The following is an 18,147-nucleotide window of genomic DNA, read 5'->3' on the forward strand; positions in this document are numbered from 1 at the left end:
ACTGAAAGTTCTGACAAGAATACCATTACTCCAAATATCTCTACCCCTTATTAGCAAAGCAGTTCTGAAATAGTTGAGGTATGCATTAAATTGAATAATATAGCCTCCATTGTATATTATGGACATCAGACAGTCATAAAAATATTTTTTAGAAGTTTTCCTGAATCACATTATAAAAACTTTGTAAAAGTATGTGAGAAATGAAGACATTTCATAATTTATGAATTTATAATTTTTGCTGTTAAAACTCTATTGTGATCTCATGCCGGTACATGTGGGAATATTACCTCCAGCTCCTTACTTTCAGAGTCCATTCAAAGAACAGTAGAGTAATTTCCAGTCTGTGCTTTAAATGGAGTGCCAATCGGTGAAGCACAGACCAGCATACAGAAGGCAGGACTCGGTCAGGAGCTCAAAGTTGTGTGCTCTGAGTAGTGATGTCATAGGGGCATGACCAGCGACCCAACACATCTCCCAGGAAAGTAAGGAGAGCAGAATCCATAAAGGCATTGCAGGTTCCCTAGAGACCGAAAGTAAACTAATCAACTAGTGACTTTGTCCAGAGGGAATGGGGGCTCCAGAGTGCTAGATTAGATTAGAATAAATGTATACATTATATGGTCTATTGCTCTCCTGCAGTACACCGTTTGGTGCCAGTGTCAGCACCTGTAAGATTATTCTCTGTAACATTGACTGCAATAGAGTATTAGGACAGTAAATGCTAGGTGAACTGGGGTTGGTGTTAAAAGGGATAAACTGAGGTAAGCAATTTATCCATCTTGTGACTATGAGTCTCAGAAGGGTGCTCTGCAAATGGAGCAGGCAGGCACTGAGGGCGAGTGTGTGAGCTGGAGGACAGAGACAGTTCTTGCAGAGAAGCCAGAGAACACTGTCTCTTGGGAAATGTAGACTAGACGCACAGAAAGAAAGCTGGCAAGAAGTTCAGAAATTAAACAATAACAGAGAGGTTTTTATGCTACTCCTGAATCTTTTCCAAAAAAAGTTGGTGAGGCGTCAGTAAAATTTATACCAGAACTTTTCTGACGAATAGCCTGGCAAAGATGTGACAAGTTTATAAAAGCCCCTATGGCTCTTAATCAAAAGCACACCAATTCAAATGTTCACAGCTATAAATTCCAATGCCAGATGCGATTTTTTCTTTTTTTACCATGTCTTGTTAGATAAATTATATAATGCATTTCAGGGTTTGTGAGTAATTGTAAATACCTTACTTAAAAAAAATATATATTTGTTAAATTCTGAAAGAATTTGTTTTCTTTTTAATAGCAGGCAGCAATATAGTAAAAAAGACATTTAAAGAGAAAAAACTACAATAAATATCTATAAAATGTATGATCAAAAACATCTATGCACTAAAAAACAGTAATTAAAAAAAAATCTTTACTTTAACACATATTAAATCACTTGCTGTCTATAACCAATCCAGTATATGATGAAATCATAATTGATGCCAATCACTAGATTGGGCATTCCCCATCAAATTCCAAAACAGCAGGCCCTGGTCTTAGAGTACCAAGATCAACACTGTGCTCTAAGGAGCAGCAGGGTGTGTGCATAACACACACCGTTAGAGGGTGCATGCCATCATTTATAAGTAATCATTGGACAGGAACCGTCATCGGTTTTTATACTTCTCCTTTAAACACTACTGCCTCAGTCAGTTAATCAGTGCTCTACCCTCATACGATTCCCCTCAGACTGACCCTCGTCTGTACCTTGCATCCAAGTGCAGCCCCTTGTCATATCATTTATTACATGCAGATTCCTGCCAGGCACAATGCCTACCCAGACTTAGGGTACCGTCACACAGTGCAATTTTGATCACTACAACGGCACGATTCGTGACGTTCCAGCGATGCATTTACGATATCGTTGTGTCTGACACGCTACTGCGATCCGGATCCCCGCTGAGAATCGTACGTCGTAGCAGATCGTTTGAAACTTTCTTTCGTCGTCTAGTGTCCCGCTGTGGCGGCATGATTGCATTGTGTGACACAGGTTGTATACGATGTGCGCACAGTAACCAACGGCTTCTACATCGCAAATACGTCATGAAATTATCGCTCCAGCGCCGTGTATTGCAACGTGTGACCGCAGTATACGACGCTGGAGCGATACTTATACGACGCTGCAACGTCACGAATCGTGCCGTCGTAGCGATGAAAATGGCACTGTGTGACGGTACCCTTACTCTCTGATCAAGCAGTTTCCCCTCTCTGCATTTCCACCTTTCTTCAGGCAGGACATAGAATACAGCAGCTTCGTCCTTTTGACAATGCTAGCTAGCTCCTGTGCCTACCCAGACTCGCTTTGACCAAGCTGTCAGTTCTCTCTCACAGTATTCCCACCTTTTCTTGGGATTAACTAAACTGAGAGACGTTAGTGCTAACGGGACCAAGATTTAAGGGCGCCGATTAGCTGGATACCAGACGTCAAGGAGGTAGGCAGAGCTTGGGCTGCTGACTTCCCTCCCTGACATTGGGTTATGACACAAGAGAGTTTTTAGCATAACATTTTTCTTGCTAAAAAGTGAATCTTGTAGACTGAAAAATACAATATTACCTATACAATGTAGAGGTGATTATAGTACACCCATGAAATACCTAACTTAGCGTGGCATAAGTCAAAGCCCTTAAAACCCCTTCTCAAGAGGAGAGGGGGATATTAACGGGTTTGTGCGAATTTTTTGTAGCTCGCTGAGTTACAAGCATTAAAAGACAGAAAAAGGGTTTATTCACTGGCCCTGCTCACCCCATAAAGGCCCCGTCTCACATAGCGATTTACCAATGATCACGACCAGCAATACGACCTGGCCGTGATCGTTGGTAAGTCGTTGTGTGGTCGCTGGGGAGCTGTCACACAGACAGCTCTCTCCAGCGACCAACGATCAGGGGAACGACTTCGGCATCGTTGAAACTGTCTTCAACGATGCCGAAGTCCCCCTGCAGCACCCGGGTAACCAGGGTAAACATCGGGTTACTAAGCGCAGGGCCGCGCTTAGTAACCCGATGTTTACCCTGGTTACCAAAAAAAAAAAAAACAGTACATACTCACCATCTGATGTCCGTCAGGTCCCTTGCCGTCTGCTTCCTGCTCTGACTGAGTGCAGCCGTACAGTGAGAGCAAAGCGCAGCGGTGACGTCACTGCTGTGCTCTGCTCTCACTGTACGGCCGGATCTCAGTCAGAGCAGGAAGCAGACGGCAAGGGACCTGACGGACATCAGATGGTGAGTATGTAGTGTTTGGTTTTTTTTTACATTTACGCTGGTAACCAGGGTAAACATCGAGTTACTAAGCGCGGCCCTGCGCTTAGTAACCCGATGTTTACCCTGGTTACCAGTGAAGACATCGCTGGATCGGTGTCACACACACCGATTCAGCGATGTCAGCGGGACCTCAACGACCAAAAAACGGTCCAGGCCATTCCGACACGACCAGCGATCTCACAGCAGGGGCCTGATCGCTGGTACGTGTCACACATAGCGAGATCGCTACTGAGGTCGCTGTTGCGTCACAAAACTTGTGACTCAGCAGCGATCTCGCTAGCGATCTCGCTATGTGAGACGGGGCCTTTAGTCCAGAGTACTGCCCTGGACAAGGAATATCAACATGGAGTGGGGAGAAGGAGGGAGATAGGGGAGCGCTAAAGCAAAGACAATGAAGATGGGGTGGGTAAACAGGATTAGGCAAGTATGGCTGCCACAACATCACCCATCACCTCAATGACCCCTTCACCCCACCCAAATCACTACCAAAGTTGGCACCTCTCCTTCCATATTGTTACTGCTAAGCCCCTTTTTAAAGTCAGGCAGGCCCACTAGGAAAGTGTTCATGAGCCCACACATGTACTGTGCTCACTAATCTCTAGTCAACCTTTTGCAGTCTTCCTCCACTCATCCATTGGTCAGCAGCCATGGAAGCTACCACAGGTCTCTACACAATATAGAAAAACAAAACACTTGAAAACACAATAAATAATGTGACCACATTTTTAAACAATTTGACTACCTAGATTGCTTTGCCCTCCACAACTGCTGAAGGGGGAAAATGCACCTGTACTCTGGTATTTTCGCCAGGCACACTGCGATAGGCCCAATGCTTTCAAAATATAGTCCCCAGCATCACTGCAGCCTGGGCATTACCAGGGGCTAGCTTACTGTAAAATGCCAAAACAAAGCACTGCTCCCAAGTGCGCTGGGTTTGGCACCAGTCATAAGCATCACTGTGGTGCAATCCACTCACTTTCAACATCTAGTCCTGGCTTCACTTTAGCCTTGACCACAACAACTGGGGAGGTATTTTCCACAGATTTAACGAGCAAGTGCAGTTTTCCAATGCACCCGTCAGAAGAGGAATATAGTTTAAATTTGGGACACTAGTCTTTGCCTGCTACTTCACCCCGTGACCCCCACTCTCCCTACCCTAGCACCAGGATGGCTTATTCAGAGTAGACTAACCGGCTACATTACCCCCTTCAATAGGTAGAGCATTATGCCAAACTGAATCTGTATGCTCTGTCCACCAAGACAGCATCCACCTAGCATTTGTATGCTTGGGCCACCAAATCAGAATTCACATAGATCCCATGAGAATGCTGATTTGGTGGACAGAGCATATAGATTCAGTGTGTTTGTCCACTAAACCAGCAACTGCCTAGAACTGCCTAGGGTCTGTAGAACAGGAAAACATCTGGACAAAAACTATGTCTGCCCACTACTGGAAGTATTCTACCCAATGAGGCAACAACTGCACAGATCCTGTGTGTTCTGTCCACAAGGATAACACATACATAAAATCTGCATGTTCCAAATCAAGATCACCAAGTTGGTCTGCACTACCTACCTAATTACTTGTCAATATGCTGGCAAACCTTCCCACTCAGTATCAGACACTCTGCACCCATAGGGTTTTGAACACAGGGAGATTGGTAAACTGGCTCCACTTTAGAAATGTCACAGAAATACTGGCAGGTGTAGATGGGCTCCAAACCACTCTGCTTCTGGATTCTCGAGTTGTAGAATGAAGCAGGACCATGGTCTGTTGGTTACGGCTTTGCAATGCTACAGTCCTAGTTCAACTTGAACCAAAAATAGCTTTTGCATGAAGCCTATGTACTTACTATGCAATTTGTGCTTCTGAATGGGTCCATCTTTTCCACCACACTTCTTCCCATGAGTAAGCATTTGCTTCTCTCCCTACACACTGAAGTGGAGCTCTTGGTCTAGATTCTCGTTTAGATGTAGATCAACTGTCCAATTTTTTTTTTGTTTTTAACTTTAGCACTTTCAATGACAGCCTATAGGTACAAGGACCTGTATCTTCTGCCTTCCCTACCATTCTGCTTATGGCATTTTCTTCTCTTTACAGGATTGAAGCAATTGAAAATCACAGATCATGCTGGCTCTAGCCTCAAAAAGCTTGGCACCTGTTCTCGTCAGATTTATTTGGGCTCTTTTCTTAAAGCTGGCTCAATCACGAATTACTCTTCAATATATATTGGGCCTCAGATTACCAGTCTGCTCCTTTTATCTGTACCCCTCAGCAGCCAAGGTCCAGTAAGATCATAAAGAAGCCTTCTTCAAGATCGGCATTTCCCAAATTCAGTCTAAATGGCCCTCCAATAGATCAAGGATTTGGCATTTTAAAATGTAAAAGATGAAAATATACTTTTTTTTTGCTTAAAATACAAAAGGGAATGTGTCATCTTTAACTTTAGACCTTTTAGAGATCCTTTGATCTTCAACTTGCTTAACAGTTCACAATAACAAAAATTTTAACCAGGAGTGCCCAAACTTTTATATGCTGCTGTATACCTTTTACTTCAATACATATTTCCCACTGGCATGCCACTCTTATTTCCATTGTGCATATGTCATTATTAGTGTTGAGCGAACGTGGTGGGATAAGGTGTTATCCGAGCATGCTTGTGTGTTAATAGAGTATATTCGGCGTGCGACATACAGCCACGGCGACTCAAACATAACAATAATATTTATTTTTATATTGCGCTAACATATTCTGCAGCGCTTTACAGTTTGCACACATTATCATCGCTGTCCCAGATGGGGCTCACAATCTAGATTCCCTATCAGTATGTCTTTTGGATTGTGGGAGGAAACCGGAGAACTCAGAGGAAACCCACGCAAACACGGGGAGAACATACAAACTCCTTCAGATGTTGTCCTTGGTGGGACTTGAACCCAGAACTCCAGTGCTGCAAGGCTGCAGTGCTAACCACCGAGCCACCGTGCTGCCCTCAAACAGTTTTCGAGCATGCCAAAAATACTCTAGCACACGAGCGTGCCCAAATTACACCTTCTCCGAATTATGTTGACTCATCACTAGTCATTATGAATTGATTACATTTTATCTTTTCTTCTTGGATCATTACTTCCAGGGGTTCATTTACCTTTGGTTCACCCATCATGTGTCAATGGAGTATTTTGTGTTTGGACAACCACCATTATGAACTTTGTCTTTTTAATAGTTTTTTTTTTTTTGCAATAAAAAATTACTTTTCATTTTTTCCTGTCCTGCACTTGATCATCACTGGATTCTACTTTAGGTTAGTGCTATTTGGGACGCTCTACCCCTTTCTGGGTTACAGTTTATATACTTTATCAGGGTATTTTTTGTCCATTGAGCTTACATTTTTTACTTATACCATTTTTTTATTGATTATTTGCGGATAGTGCAGTGGCAAAAAATGCTATTCTTGGTGTGTAATCCTTTACAAACATTTGCTGTACGTGTATGGAGCGGGCTCATGGGGTGAGCTTAACTCATACAGGGCATTTAATGGCTGTGTGTTACAGGCAGGACCTGCCTTTAACAACTGGGGAGTGACACCTGCGATTGTTAACCTGTTAAATGACACGGTCAAATGGACAGTGGATTTAACAGCGTGTCATTCTACGAGCCCATAAGACCAGACGTGGCAGGATCAAGGGGCACCTATGGGCTGGGCCGGGTCAGTTGTAATTGCTGTATATAGCACAAGCAATCAGACAATTGCAGGTTCAAGTCCCCCTAAGGGGATTAATGAATACAATGAAGAGTGTAAAAAAAGTTTTAAAAAAATAAAGACAAAAACTTCAAACTACACTCTTTTCCTTCCATTATTTATTTATTTTTTTAAAGAAAATACACGTGGTATTGCCGCGTTAAGAAAAGTCCAGTCTACAAAAAAAACTTTGAAATAATTAACCAGATTTTTATTTATTTATTTTTTTGAGGGTCACTGCAACACCACAAAAAATCTATACAAAAAACCCCACAAAAATATCTACCACAAAAATGGTATAAAAAACATTGTCTCGCACTAAAATAAAAATAAGCCTCACATTGGTTCATCAACCGAAAAATGAAAATGGTTACGGGCCTTGAAAAATGGCACCCCCCTCTCCCACAAACATACCTGACATATTTCCATAAATGAAAAAAAAAAAAGTTATGAGTTTTGGAAAACTTCTACAAACCAATTTATTTTTTTTTTTTTATTTATAACTTCAGATTTTTTTTCTCAACATTTAGAAAAAATACAAAATATCAATACAAGTTTGGCATCACACTATACCTATATTTCTCAGCTGTACCTGTGTATCATGAATCCTGGTATGTGTTACAGGGACCTAGATGCGGCTTTTCTGGACTACTGTGGCCTGCTATTTTTAGGCTGGGGGGGGGGGGGTCAATATCCATGGTCCCGTACCAGCCTGAAAATACTATCCCAAGCTGTCTGTTTTAGCAAGGCTGGATGTCAAAAATAGGGGGCACCCCACACCCTATTATTATTATTATTTATTTAAATAATTAAAAAATACAGTGTGGGGACCCCTCTTTCTTGATAACCAGCCTTGCTGAAGCTGACAGCTGAGGATTGCAAATCCCAGCTGTGAGTTTTGCCTGGCTGGTTAACACAAATAGAGGAAAATCAACGCCGTTTTTTTATAAAATTTATTTACAGCGCAAGCGCGGGCTGATGAATACTCCCAACAGCCGTGTCCTGCTCTCATGGTTATTAGCAGCAGCAGTAGTCCCCATCAGCCGACACCAATGATTGGAGGTAAACGTTATATCTCCAATCACAGCTGTGGGCTCACGCTGTCACTTGACAGTGTGGGAACCACAGCTATCTAAAAGGAAGTGATGATTTTACTGCCAATCAGATGAGTCAGGGGGCTGAACCGAACAGTAACACAGACTTCAAGGTGAAGTCCTTGTTCAGTGTCCGTGCCTTAACAGTAGGTGTTCAGTTCGGACGCCAACCTTAACTGTTTGGGTTCAGCCATCTCTACCCATGACGTGTCTAAACAGTGGAAACCTTCCCCCTAAAGGAACTCAATTTTGGAAACTAGAATTTATTTAGATGTGTGGTGAGCACCTTGAACCCACAGGTGCTTCACAGAATTTTAACACATTGGTCTGTTTCCCACAAAAATGTTGTTTTAGCCCCAAATGTTTTCATTTTAACAAGGATAGCAGGAGAAAATTAACCCCCAAATTTGTTGTACAATTTATCCTGAGTACATAGATACCCAATATGTGGTCAAAAACTACTTTTGAGACACAGTACAAAGCTCAAAAGGGAAGAAACGCAATATTTGAGTTCAGATTTTGCTAGACTGGTTTGACGGCGCCATGTCAAATTAGTAAAGCCCCTAAGGTGCCAGAAAAGCAGAACCCCCCCCTTAGGTGAGCCTATTTTACATACCACACCTCTCAATCAACTCATCTAGGGGTGCAGTAATGAAATTGACACCATAGGTGTGTCACTGTCATGTCGGACGCTGTTCAGACCAGGTCGTTCGACAGACAGCGGTAATTCCGCTTTTGACCACTATTTGCTCATTGGCGTCGGCTAGATTTTATCTAGCTGTACCGGAGTTAATTTACCTTATCCTCGGATTGGAAGCTGGGCCATGCCCAATGCCTTTAAATAGTTCTCCTGATCATTGGGCGTCGCCGATTACAGCTTCTGTCTTGTGCGTTGTTATCTCGGTCTGGAGTGGAGAGCTGGTTGTTGGAGATTCGTTGCTGGTGGTGTATTTTCCTTAGTCTTATTTACTCCTTCCTATATTTGTATTTATTTTGCCCTGCACATTTATAGTGTATTCCTGAGTGACTGCGGCGTGGTGTATATTTTCCTTTATTACCTCTTCACTGGGTGGTGGGCGGAGGTTTCAGCCTAGGGTTGAAACAGGAGACAGGGTGAGGTTCGAGGCCTGGACATGCACACCATCAGTGTAAACTCCAGGTAGAGGGTCAGTCAGGATTTCCCTAGTCTGAGGGAAATTGCAGGGGCCCGGGTTATTAGCTCTCGCTCACCTAGTCTCCCCGTGACAGTCACAGACCTTGTATACCATTGGGCAGTTAAGAAAAAATACATTTTTACCACCAAAATTTAGTTGTAGCCCCAGATTTTACATTTTCACACTGGGAAATGCGTAAAAAATTGAATCAAAATTTGTCTCACAATTTCTGCTGAATGTAGAAATACCCCATAAGTGTCTGTAGAGTACTGCTTAGCCACACGGCGAGATTTGGAGCGCTGTTTGCCTCCTGGAACGCAAAATTTTCTAGAATACTTTGCTTACTCCATATAAAGAGACCCTAAGTGCTAGAGGAGCAGAATCCCCCCTGAAGTGACCCCATTTTGGAAATTATACTCCTTTGAGAATTTATCTACAGGTGTAGTGATGATTTTAACACCATGGGTGTTTTCCAGAAATAAGCAGTAGTGGATGTTGCCAAGTGAAAATTGTAACCTGCAGTGGTAGTGCCCTGTAAGTTGAAGTCACCAGTACGTTGTAGGTCCCAGCTTATGCTTCTGGAGACACGCACCTGTAAATTAGGCGGGCTGTCATCGCTACAGAAATGACAAACATGTGGGTGCTAAATGTGGTTTAAGCACACTGTGGGCTCAGAAGGGGGGGGGGGGGGATTTTGGAGCACAGAATTTGCTCAATTTCTTTTAGGTTGGCAAGGAGGCATAGCGCTTTTCCAGAGCCTGTGTACTACCAGTAAGGTGGAAGTCCCCTATATTTCCGTTAACAGATTATGGAACATTTTACATAATGTTTTGGATCACATTTATCTGGTGCTCTATACTGAGCACTTGTATCAGGGTTTCCATCTAAACCTCTCATGATTTAGATGAAGCCCCCGATGGAGCAGCTCATTCTAATGAGGCTGCAGATTTACTTTGGACTGCAGCTGGCCTCTGTTCAGAGTTGTCCTTTTCAGTAGTGCACAAAAATGTTGAAGATCGCGCTTGTATGCCCACCTAAAAAGATGAACACCGCCGGATCATAGGCCAGACAGAGTCGGCAGTGCCTCCATCTGCCCCGCTATAGCATTTATTCCGCTGGGGGTTCTGTCTGAATCATGTATTGATTGAGTATTGATATACTTCTGTTTGCTATAAATCAAGAACACGCTCTCCTCTCCTTTCCCGGTTCCACCAACGAGTCTGGCAATGGTGTCACCTTGACAGCGCAGTAGCCAATCAGTGAGCTCAGGTGCTCAAGCGGGGCATTCCCAGGCAGATGTTCAGAGCAACTGATGACAGATTGGCGGTCGCGTTGTCAAGGTGACATCAGTGCCACAGCCAATGCCTCACATCGGGAACAGAATGGGAGTCTTACTCATTGAAACAGATTAGGGGAGTACAGCAGGTTTGATTTTAAAGTAAACAGCAGTCTGAAGTGAAACGGAGTTGTAGAGGCGGCGCTATCTTACTAGAGAAAAAAAAAAAACACCTTTCTCCACTAAGGCTTCTTTCACACTTCAGTTGTTTGGCGTCAGTCTGCTCCGACATAGTGACGGATCCGTCACAATTGTTGAGAAAACGGCTCTAACGGATCCGTTTTTTTGACGGATCAGTTACTTGGGGGTTGTCTGGGAACCGCAATTGAAAAAGCGGATTGGGGCGACGAATCCACCGAAATGACGGTCGCGACGGATCCGTCGCCCATAGGCGGCCATTCTATGGTCGATCCGTCGCGAACCGCCATTTTGGCGCAGACAAAAAAAACGTTATAATGTCCGTCAATGTCTAGACGTCCACCAAATTTCGATGGATCCTTCGCATGGCGGATGGAACGGACGACCATCTGCCACAATCCGTCGCTAATGCATGTCTATGGGAAAATAGCGGATCCACAAAAAAAATGGCGGATCCGCTATTTGAGGAAAATGGCGGTTTCAGACTGACGCCAAAAGACTGAAGTGTGAAAGAGGCCTAAGATGGTGCCACTGGTGCCAATGCAGTAGCAGCGATCTGATAGATGCTATTGCACACGCGGCGCCATCTTGGAGGAGGCAATTTTCTTTCTGTAGCAAGATGGCGCCACCGGTGCCTGCACAGTAGCAGCTAACGGATCACCAATAGCTGCCAATGCGCAGGTGCGGCTGGCACAATTTTCAAACTGATTTTTTTAATTAATTTATGGATAACATGAAAGAAAAGTATTACATACACATTACATATGTGATCATGCTGCAGTGCAGGGGCCACTGCTGGTGTCTGCCTGCAGGAGGGGATTTCCCCCCCCCCCCCCCAAGATAAATATACATACATACTGAACATATTCATTTGTAAAATCAGGAGCAGGTTACTGAGGGATCAGTGACCTGTCGGAAGCCATACTGATGAATGCCAAATCAGAGTACCACATGAAGACACCCCCCCACCCCCCCAGGCCGCCCTGGAGCACAAGCATATCATTAACTCAAAACTGAAAATAAAAATTAAACAGCAACCACAAGACGGATTTCAGCAACCAAGGTATCATTGTAATCGGTAAAAGGGCGCCGACCTGACACTGTGTAAGTTACTGTGCACAATTCTGCTGACTAGTTCTCTTTAAATACACCTTCTCGCCTGCTTGCTTTCCCCATCATCTCCACCCTTCTCTGGCGATATAAATTCGGAGCTGTCAAAGAAGAGGCAGATGTGAAGATAGAGGGATAACAAGCAGGTACAAAAAGCAGGTATAAAAAATGTATTTAAATGAGTGGCCACGCCATGGTGCATTGAGCAGCGGTACTTGGTTCCTTTAATGATTCTCCTTATGTGGAACAGCCATTCGACCATTGAGTCCTAGTGCACCATCTACTACTCTCACACTAAACTTCACTAAAAAGACACCTTTAAAGTGCAGGTAAACAACCCGTTAAGTAGGCTGAAGATAAATGGAATCATGTCAACGTCATTTTCAAACACAAAACAGCACATGCTATTGGTGTTCTCTCCCCATTCTTGTACTGTCTTGTGGAATATTCACTGTCCTCCTACCATGGAACCATAGTCTGAAGGTTATCACAATTGGCAGGTCAAATTTAATTGTTCTGCTTTTGCCGATGACTCATTCTCACTCCATCTATCTTAGAGGGACTTGATCATTTTGGTTCAACTTTAGATCAATTCAGAAAAAGTAAAGCACTTAATGCATCTTTACATCAAACCCCACAGCTCTCCATTCAAACTATCCCTTTGCTTTGGCCATCATGTGGACACATATCCCAAGATATTGCATGTCACCTCACCTGTCTGGTCTAAGTTTTACACCTTTGCCAACCAAAATCCATAGGGAGTTCAATTTGTGTTATGTTAAAGATTATTATTATTATTATTATTTTTTTAAATAAAGAGCATTGCCCAGATTATTATACCTTTTGAAACCATGCCCATCACAATTACTCCTGCTTTCTGTGACACTTAATGTTGCTATTCCTATAAATTCATATGGTCAAACCGATGACCACAAATTTGTTAGTACAATGCTCATATCTAAACATTGTCTACCCCTCACTGTAGAAAATACTATATGGCAGCAATACCTGTTCAAGTCCATACTACATCATTTTGGCCTTAAAATATACAAAAGAGAAAGCGATCGATTGATCCTAAAGAGCCTCTGGTTTCAGTTTCAGACAACTCAGCATTTCCACCAGGATCTTCTTCCAATTGATTCTAGAGAATAAAGAAATATCGCCCCAGCAATTCTGCACACGCAAACACATTACTGATACAGTTTGGAACAAACTGATCCTACTCCACCAAGAGCTGATTATGACGATGTGCAATTCTAACACTTTTACTCATTTAAGAAAGATATGCGGCTGCATACAAATCTGCTTTGAGAATTCATGTCTCATCATATCCTTCTACACATTCCCTATCCGAGCTCTATGGATGTCTTGTTAATAAGGCTTCTGAAAGACGGCCATTCTATTCGTCTCCTTGGGAAAAAAACAAAAAAAAAAGCTCGCCAAAACCACTCAGTTTTTAAAATGACACGCAGAAGGTACTGGGCAATGGCAGACAGACAGAAAAGGGAACATGAGCAAGAACAAGATATGGGCCCTTTGCAGTTCAACAGCTCATCATTATTTTGCTTCTCTGAAACCAATTAAGAGTCTCCTTGGCTGTGTGTTTGGGATCATGGTCTGGCTAAAATGTCCACCCTCGTTTCATCTTCATCACTCTGATAGATGGCAGCAGATTTTCAACAAGAACATCTCAGAACATTAGTTTATTCATCCTTCAATAATATGAAGCTTGCCAGGGCTGAAAAAACATCCCACACCATGATGTTCCCACTTCCAAGCTTCACTGTTGGTATGGTGTTTTAACATGGTGTGTATTATAGCATCCAAAAACAGTTCAATTTTAGTATCATCTGACCAGACTATATTCTCCCAGTATTTCTCAGGCTTGTCTAAATCTTGTTGTGCAAACTTTAAAACGAACTTGAACATGCTTTTTGCTTAGCTATGGAGTCTTGCGTGGTGAGCGTCCTGGCCATGGAGGTTGCGTGCATTACTTCTAGTTTTCTGAGAAACAATTGTACCAGCTGATTCCAGATATTTTTGTAGCTCTCTACAGGTGGGTCCTTGACTCTTGGCCAACTCTTCTGATCATTCTTTTCACTCATCTGTCCAAAATCTTTCGTGAAACACCTGGTTATGGCTGGTTTATGGTGAAATTAAGTTCTTTCCACTTCCATATTATCGCCCCAATATTGCTCACTGGAACCTTTACTAGGTTAGAAATTCTTCTGTCAATGCCGTCAGTATGTTTTGCAACAGCTCACTGATTTTACCCACCATGACATGTTTTTGGTATGGCACCTTGGTAAGGAGACACCATTTTATAGGCCATCAGTTGAACCAGCTGATATTTTTCACCAAGAGGTAGGACTGCGTTCTAATTATTGATAGATTTCAGCTGGTGTGAAGACTTTCCATAGCTTTTTGCACTTCTTTCTTAGGGTAAGTGCACACGTTCAGGATTTCTTGCAGACATTTCCTGACAAAAAACGGACATTACTACCAGAAATCTGCATGCGTTTTTTTCCAGTGCATTAAATAGCGGGAAAAACGCGAAAAATCCGCAAAATTAATGAACATGCTGCTTTTTTTACCGCAATGCGTTTTTTTTTTCGCGGAAAAAAAACGCATCATGTGCACGAAAGTCATAGTTACTCACCGATAACGGTGTTTCTCAGAGCCCATGACAGCACTACCAGAGAGAGGGGATCCGCCCTTCAGGGACAGGAAACCTACAGGATAAAAGGGCGGTACCTCTCCCCTGCATCAGTTTTGTTTACAGAGCATCGGAGGTCCTCCAGGTTAGTCACAATAAAAAATAAACAATTTTATCAGATCGCTTAGCAAGTAAACACCGTGTCTATATGGAAAACCACTTCACATAAAATAATGTGCTCACCGCACACGTGATGAGGGGGGGAATAAGCAGGTGCTGTCATGGGCTCTGAGAAACACCGTTATCGGTGAGTAACTGACTTTCTCAGTCGCCCATGACAGCACTACCAGAGAGAATTTCAGAGATTATTGCTTAGGGAGGGACCACAGCCTGCAGAACCCTTCTTCCGAAGGTTAAGTCAGATGAAGAGGCTAGGGTCTAAGCGGTAGTGTCTGAAAAAGGTTGAAGGTGATGACCAGGTGGCCGCCTTACAAATTTGATCTAATGGTACCTCCGACCTTTCGGCCCAGGAGGTCGCCATAGCCCTTGTAGAGTGGGCCTTCAGTCCCTGTGGAACGGCGTTTCCGGTGGATGAGTACGCCAAGGCTATTGCGTCTGTTACCCATCGAGCAATAGTGCCCTTAGAAGCTTTGAGTCCTTTTCTGGGCCGCTGAAAACAGATAAAGAGAGACCCTTCCTTCCTATGCTGTTGGGTGATTTTAAGGTATTGGACTAGACACCTTTTCACATCTAGTGTGTGGAATTTCTCTTTTTCATTCCTAGGGTTTGGACAGAAAGAAGGAAGGATTATTTCCTGAGACCTATGGAATGTGGAGACAACTTTTGGTAAATAGGCAGGGTCCGTTTTTAGTATAACCTTATCGTCCAGGATTTGTGTAAATGGAGGGTTTGCAGATAGGGCTTGGAGGAGGTCACTTATCCTACGGGCCGATGTCAGTGCTATTAGAAGGGCCGTTTTAAGTGAGAGAATCTTAAGGGGTTGAGATTCTAAAGGCTCTAACGGGGATTCTCTTAGGGCTGACAATACCAAGTTCAAATCCCAGGATGGTAATCTATTTATAGTTATGGGTTTAGACCTTGCAGCTGCTCTGACAAACCGCACTACCCAAGGGTTGGTTTTCACAGTATAATGCTCCTAGAGCTGCTATTTGTACCTTTAAAGGTACTTACTGAAAGGCCTAGGTCTAACCCTCTTTGTAGAAATTCTAATATTTCAGCAACTGGAACCCCGTCCTGCAACCTTACCCCAGAAGAGGATAGGAATTTTTTCCAGATTTTACCGTAGATTTTTGTGGTCACAGGTTTCCTACTTTTCATTAGAGTAGATACTAGTTTGTCAGAGAAACCTCTTTCCTTCAATAGTGACCTCTCAAATTCCACGCTGTCAGATGGAGATTCTCTGACTGAGGGTGGAACACCGGTCCCTGTGACAGAAGGTCCGGAAGATCCGGAAGAACCCAGGGATCGGTGATCGATGGCATCCTCAGCCATGAGAACCAGGCTCTCTTGGGCCAGAAGGGGGCTACTAGGATGAGTCTGGATCTGTCCTGCCTGATCTTCCGTAGGACTGCTGGAATGAGAATAGTGGGGGGAAAAGCATACGCAAGTGTTTGTGTCCAGGGAATTGTGAATGCATCCACTGCCTGAGGGTTCTCCCTGGAATCTAGGGAGCAGAAGGCTTCCACCTTCCTGTTGTGAAGATTGGCAAAGAGGTCTATCACGGGGATTCCCCATGGAGAGTGGTCTCTAAATCAGGGGATCTTCAACAAAATCACAGATCTCTGTTTTAATTGGGTACGACTCAAGAAGTCCGCGTTCTGGTTTTCTACCCCTTTATGTGTAGGGCCGACAGGGAAAGAAAGTTGTTTTGAACCAAGCTGAAAATTTCGGAGGTGGTTCTCATTAATGTTTGGGATCTGGTTCCCCCCTGGTGGTTTAAGTAAGCCACCACTACTCTGTTGACCGAGAATACTCGGACATGATGTCCTTGTAGCTCGTCTAGAAAGTACAGTAACGCATGATTTACCGCTCTCAGTTCTTTTTGATTTGAGGAAGACTGAAGCTCCTGATTTGTCCATAACCCCTGAGCGATTCTGTTGTCCAGGTGAGGCCCCCACCCTGTGGGACTTGCGTCTGTAGTGACTATCTGAGACGCCTCTATCACCCAGGGAACCCCTTTTGATAAGTTGCTGGGATCTAACCACCAAGCTAGGGAACGAATAGTAGGCAAATCTAGAGTCATGCGACCCTCTAACCGCCCTCCCAGTAGTTTCTGGTTTTTTAAAATGTCCCACTGGAGGGGTCTTGTGTGGAGCTGTGCCCACTGAACTGCTGGAAGACAAGCAGAGAGGGACCCCAGTAATGACATCGCCTTCCTTAGGGTCATGGTAGGGTTTGCACGTGCTTCTGACACTAAGTGGATTATTTTTTGTTTTTTCTCGTGTGGAAGGAGACACATTTGAGAATGTGAGTCCAAGGTGAGACCCAAAAATTCCTGAACCCTGGCTGGTTCCAGCTTCGACTTTTGGAGGTTCACTAACCACCCCAATTTTTGTAAAATGTCTATGACTCTGTCGCGTTGCTGGCGGCAGAGTTCGGCCGAATTGCTCACAATCAGAAAGTCGTCTAGATATGGAATAATCAAGACGTTTTCCTCTCTCAGATGCGCCATCATCTCTGCTATCAGCTTGGTGAAGACACGAGGTGCAATTGATATGCCAAAGGGAAGAGCCTTGTATTGGTATTCCCTTGTCTGTCCTTTCATGACTACCGCCTGTCTGAGGAATTTCTGAGAAGACTTGTGGATGGGGACGTGATAGTTCTAGATCTCAGCGACGCGTATTATCATAAAACAGTTTGGAAACAGATTTTTTTATCGTTGACTTTATTGACTCCATTTTGAATCTCTGGTTTTTTACATAAGTATTCAACTTCCGTAGGTTTATTATGGTCCGGAAGGTTCCGTCTGGTTTGGGCACCACGAACAATGGAGAGTAAAATCCCTTCCCCCACTCCAGAGGGGGACCTCTTGGATGACAGATTTGTTTAGCAGTTTTACGATTTCTAGCTCCAGAGCCTCTTGTTGTAGGGGAAACGACCTCAGCAGTGTTACCACATAGTTCCTTGGGGGTAAGGATAGAAAGTTTATGTGAAGCCCTTCTCGTATTAAATTTAAAATCCAAGGGCTGGTCGAAATTTTCTCCCAGGCCGGGAGGAATTGATATAACCTCCCTCCCACCCTGGGAGAGATGTCACTTGGAGGGGGGTTTTCTATCGTGAGGGGAGTTACCAAAAAGGAACCCTCTATCCTTCCTTCTCCCGTCATCCCATCGGGTTTGTTCTCTTGGCGGTCTCCTTTTAAAAAATGTCCTATTCCGAAAGGGCCGCTTATTATATGTTGGGGCCAGGATGGGAAAACCTCTCTTTTTATCACCCGCTTTTTGCAGGATATCGTCCAGAGTTTCTCCAAAAAGAAACTTGCCCTCACACGGGATGGAGCAAAGTTTCTGCTTAGTTTGTAAGTCCCCTGGCCAGGTTTTTAGCCATAAGGTTCTACGCGCTGCATTTGAAAGGGCTGCAGATTTAGATGTCAATTTAATTGAGTCAGCCGAAGA

The 18,147-nt window shown here is 43.6% G+C and overlaps 1 protein-coding gene across 2 annotated transcripts in view; it reads right to left on the bottom strand.

The window, feature by feature from the left end:
• LIN28B (lin-28 RNA binding posttranscriptional regulator B) overlaps positions 1–18,147 on the bottom strand; it is a 133,024-nt gene that overhangs the window by 38,895 nt on the left and 75,982 nt on the right. The gene's annotated exons all lie outside the window — the stretch shown is intronic.

Source organism: Ranitomeya variabilis, chromosome 2 (assembly GCF_051348905.1).
Source record: "Ranitomeya variabilis isolate aRanVar5 chromosome 2, aRanVar5.hap1, whole genome shotgun sequence".
NCBI lineage: Eukaryota > Metazoa > Chordata > Amphibia > Anura > Dendrobatidae > Ranitomeya > Ranitomeya variabilis.